This window comes from Pteropus alecto, unplaced genomic scaffold (assembly GCF_000325575.1).
Source record: "Pteropus alecto unplaced genomic scaffold, ASM32557v1 scaffold17, whole genome shotgun sequence".
In the NCBI taxonomy this organism is placed as follows: domain Eukaryota; kingdom Metazoa; phylum Chordata; class Mammalia; order Chiroptera; family Pteropodidae; genus Pteropus; species Pteropus alecto.
In genome coordinates, this window is record NW_006440645.1 from 8438820 (window position 1) to 8444206 (window position 5387).

The 5387-nt window shown below is 34.1% G+C and overlaps 1 non-coding gene across 1 annotated transcript; it reads right to left on the bottom strand.

Moving 5' to 3' along the window:
* Window positions 1–4407: 4407 nt before the first annotated feature.
* LOC112484648 lies at window positions 4408–4477 on the bottom strand. The gene has a single exon (XR_003048098.1). It is a non-coding gene; the product is annotated as a small nucleolar RNA SNORD63 (small nucleolar RNA).
* Between the last annotated feature and the right edge of the window lie 910 nt (window positions 4478–5387).

Below are 5387 nucleotides of genomic sequence, written 5' to 3' on the forward strand. Positions count from 1 at the left end.
ATCATAAATACATAGCTAAAAAGCTATATTTCCCAGAGTCCCTTAAAGCTGGTTATGACTAAATTCTTGCCAATAGGTGTAAAGGTAGCGTTATATGGTGCCTCTGGAAGGTTTTGTTGAAAAGGAGGGACCAGGCCTCTCTTCTGCCCTTTGGTCAACTCATCCTCTGACATGTAGGCGTGATGATGGGAGTTCTAGGAGCTATCTCATTGAAGGTTGAAGGCCACATATCAGAAATGACAAAGAAAGAGCTTAAAGGGGCTAGGAGTGTCTATCAATTTTATGGAACTGTTCTACTAACCTCAAACTATCAACCTGTGCAATTCTTTCATGTGAGGGAGAAATAAATTTATATTTTCTTTGAGCCATTGTTATTATTTTTAATGTTGCCCAACCTCACCCCAAGTGGTATACAATGTAATTATTTAAATCATGTTTTTAAAAGGTATCTAATGGCATGGGAAAATGCCAGTGATTTGTTAAGTGAAATAAATAATTTGTTCATTAACAAACAGATAAACAAAGTTGCTGACAGCTTTTTTTTTTATTTTTATTTTTTATCATTTTTACTTTTTATTCTCTCCTGGAATTAAGGAGTGAAGCTTGAGCCAAAGATAATCCAAGATTCATCTGTTGATAGATAATTTTTAAAATCATGAGGTGGATGAGATTGTCATGCAATGAACTTATAAAAAGAGATGAGAAAAAATGAGACAAGAAAAATTAAGAGGCTGTGGTCTCTTGGAAGTCATGCAAAGGATTTGCATTAGGAAGAAAGGCATGATAAACTGTCAAATGTTGATGACAGGACAGATAAAATAAGAAGAAAGAAATGAGGACAGTAATGTGTTGAGCATGTGCAAGCCACTGGCATCTTAATAAGGGTGACTAATTGAGAGATGGGGGCTAAGGTCCAATGGAAGTGGATTTAAGAGAAAGTTGGAGGAGAGGAAAGTTGGAGAGAGTGAATAGAGACTACTGTCATGGAGTTTTGTAGTAGAGAAGAGAGACAAGGGGCAGAAGTTGGCACAGAAAGCGAGATCAAGAGAAAATGTTTATTTGATTTGTATTAATATGTAGAAATAACAAGTTTTTGTGCAAGTTGCCATGCTCCAAGAACAATAGGAAAACTAATGAAGCAAGTGATAGAGGGGGGAAGGGCTGGAACTTTCTGTCTTTGGAGAGGGTGTGATCAAGTATGCCTGTGAGAGACTGGCTTTAGCAAAGAACAGAGCTCGCTAACAGGTACTGGCAGAAAGGCGGGTTAAATGATGCAAATACTGATAGGCGGTAGCTGTAGCAGAGCTGGTTGGCAGAAACTCCTGATTGCTCAGTTGAGTTGAGTTGAGTTGAGTTGAGTTTAGTTTAGTTTTTTCAGTAAATTAGAAGCAAAGTCATCAATGGAGAATGAGGGCGAGTTAGGAGGTATTTGGAGTTGAGGAAGCAGGATCAGTATGAAATATTAGCTAGTAAGTACAGAGCGAATGGACTAGGGGAACAAAATATGAATGACAAGCAGCATTCAGGGTCCGCCTGAGGTTCGTGGTCATAAATTTAAAATCGAGCCCGTCAGTGTGGTCGCTTTCAGCTGCTTGGATGCAGGCGTGCAGTAGACTGAAAATTGGGTTTACCCCGAACTGTGGTTTAGCCGAAAGAAAATACAGAAGGGAGAAATGGCCAAGACAATTTTGTGGGAATTCAAAGAAATGGATATAATGAATGTCCATGTAATTTAAACAGGGTAAGAAGGGAAGGAGGCCTATCCAGTGAGTGAGATTAAAAGAATCAATGGATTGGAAATCCCAGTTGGATAGAAAGATCGTAGGAATCAGGGTATTAAAGGGACTGAATTGGGAAGATAGGGGATGACTGTCTCAAGTGTAATCGCAGGAGGAATTGGCTCAGATACGGTGGACGACAAGACAATTAGAAGAGTTCAAGGAACTGAGAAAACAAATGGAACTTGAGGCCTAATATTTTTACAATTCGGTAAAAATTTGATTTTAAAAAGATAAAATCAGAAACATTAATATCATCACATATGAATTAAAGAATCAAGGCTGGAGATTTCTGTTGGCGTCTGTTTAGGGAAATGAATAGAATTATGTTTTTTTTTTTTTTTTCCTAGACATGAACAGCTTGAAAGTGATGCCACGTTAATTTAGATGTTAGTTGGATACTTTGAGGGTTTGAACCATACAAAATTGCCGATATTCAACTATCTTTAATCTATAAAAATGGCAATTCCAAAAGGTTTAACTTAATATAGGTATATGGGTGCATAAAGCTACGTACGTGCATCAGCGTGGCAACTTTGCTCAAACAAAAGTAAAAGAAAAACAGCTCTGAGGTTTTGTTTGAATGAAGAGGCTTCCTGAAAAAGAGACATTTTGAGTTTCTTTTTTGAGAAGAAAAATTAAGGCAGAATTGTCTTTCTCTCTTGGGCTCATTCTCAGCAGACTCATTATCAGAAGCTAGATGTCACTGATTTTTAATATTCTGGTTATAAAAATAAAACACGAACACATCTTTATTTTTAAAAGATGCAGACAATATAAAAATTTACACAGTAGTTACTTTCTCCTTTTCCTTCTAGACTTCAACTGTTTTCCCCAGACGTAACCTCAGCAAAATGCTTTCAGTGTCCTTTCTATGCATTGATCTGTATCTGCCTATAAACCTCTTTCTTTCCTCTGCCACCTCTCCCCCTTCTCTTCTCTCTCTTCCTTTCACATAAATGCAAAAATAATGCAGGCGTATTTTTAACTTGAATTTTTCATTTAGTGGTATATTTTATAGGTCTTTCTATGTCAACACATCATTTTAAATGGCCGTGTTGATTCAATAGTTTTAACATATCATAATTTATTCAACCACCTATCTATGGATTCTAGATTACTAGAAGTAAATGATGACAATAATCATCCTATTTTCAAAGAATATTGTGAGAGTTGAATAAATTAATATATGTAAAACACTTATGAGAGTACCTGACATACAGTAAGCATTCGAAATCACATTCAACAATGCCAATCTTTTTATTTTTTCATATCCAATGGATGCAAATGATGACGTATTGCTTTTTAATGCACTATCCTTTATAATAATTATTTTGAATCTCTCTCCATATGTGTCCCTTCCATTTTATTTTACAACAATTAACAAAATTAAAAATGTAATGAGCTTTTGTAATTACCACTAGCACAAACATAAAAACATCATTATGTATATGCATTATTACTATTACAGCAAAGTTCGCATTCACCAGAGATAGATAAAAAACACAAATTTCCAATTTGATCACTCAGCCTCCAAAGTGGTTGTGTGTGACTAAGCTGTCCTCTTCTATTTGGTTCACAGGACGTTCTCAATTATCAGGTAATGACTAAAAGTGGTCTCTGTAAAACAAATTCCATTTCAGAATTAATCTATTTTGTTAAGGCCAATTTGTATAATAAAGACACAATAGGAGAAATATTTTGGCTGAAGTAATTTTGTATTTGGATTCTCATTTCGATGATAATAAAATGTTTATATAAGAATATTTTGGCTTATGGATGGCCACTTTGTACCCACGTACTCAGTCTGATTTTAGTCCCATCATTTGCTTTCATGGTTATGACTATTCAGGACCCAGGGGTTACCTGAAGTGACATCATTTTTCCTTCACATATTAGAGGACATATTGGCTGCCGCTAAATTGATATATCCTAAAATTAAAAAGCTAATATTCTGTATCTACTATTGCATTCATGTGAAATTATTTTACTAGTTATTTTTAAAATCTTATTTTTTCCAGTAATTTGCAATGAGCAATGATTTTCATACACTATGGCTTGATATTTAAGTTATTCAATCAATTTAGGTTTTGATTTAATACCAAAAAAAAAAAAAAATAGCACAGTGTAACAAAGTGATCGTAGCGGGCTAATGAGAAAAGAGAGACAAATTTGGCCTAAGGATAATGCATTTGAGCTACAGGAAGTCCAAAGAGTTCCATGAAGAATTTTATAAAAAAAGTTTCACATTAGTTTGAATAGTGAAAAGCAGTGAGAGAATAACTAGAAAAGCATTAGTTATGCCAAGCTCTTAGAAGTCCTGTGCCTTAGCATTTAGTACCATATTTGCATTGCATGAAGTCTGGCTTTATGGATACCACGTGTAATGGGATATTCCCAGTGAAGGATTTTTGAGATGATATTTTAACTCTTTAAAAAAAAAATTCGTGGTGTACATTGTGGTGTACATTCTCAGATTGGTTCACCGTGATATTGGATTAATATATAAAAGAAGCTCATTATTTAGTTTCAGTAAAACAATATCATTGAAAATATTAAACTAGTACCATTACTTTAAGTTTTATGGATGCATTATTGTGTTTATATATGACTTCCGTATTTTTTTTTCTGTGCTGTCATTAGTTTTCCACACACCTACCTTTTCAGAATGTGTTGATGAGTAAAATGCATCACTGCACATGGCTTCCATATTTTTATCTACGAACTATAAACACTAGACATTTATTGCAGGCTTTATGTTTATATTCACTTAGGGAATATTATAATTAAAAATAACAAGTTAATACTAGCAAACAGCCAGCATTTTTATTTTTAAAGGGTACAATGGAATATTCTAATGTGTAATTCTTAATGTTAGGGATATCATTCCAGTGTCTTTTGTATTTTTGTAAAGTTACTTTGAGAATCACCATGAACTGGTTTATCTAGAGTCATACTGTATGATTCTTAGAGGAAGACCAAGGAAGTTAGAACAATATGAAAACAGATAGGCAATTATACACACACAAAAGACTACTAGGTTTTCAGCCAATCAACATATGATTGAAAAAGCGTAAGGCATTAAAGAACTTTGCATTTAGAAGTGTCATTCTAAGAGAATCAATAGTATGCTCATTTTTTAATTTTGCATTTAAATTATTTGGAGAAAAAGTTTTTCCCAACCTATTAGCTATTTTAAAAACCTTGTAATGGGCTTAAATATGTTGAACCAATCCAGATTGTGAAATAGGTCTTCATTTTTTGCAGCCAAAAAAAAAAAAAAGAAAAGAAAAAAAATGAGGCCAAAGGGTAAAGGACAGTATGGCTTAGGCTTTAAATGGAAAGAGAACAGAGACAAAGAGAAAATGATCTGGTATTATGTGCTCACATCAATGGCAGTAATTAAGACTCGCAGTATCATTAGATATGATAATAATAATTTCTAGCCTTTCATGGTATTTTACATGCTAAGCATACAGAAGCACATGATAACAGGACCCTTAATATTTCTCATTGTTCTTTTTTTTTCTAAGGAAATAATGACATTCAATTGTCATGAATTGGGGAGATATACAACACAGTCTAGGATTCTTATCTCCAAAGGAGAAA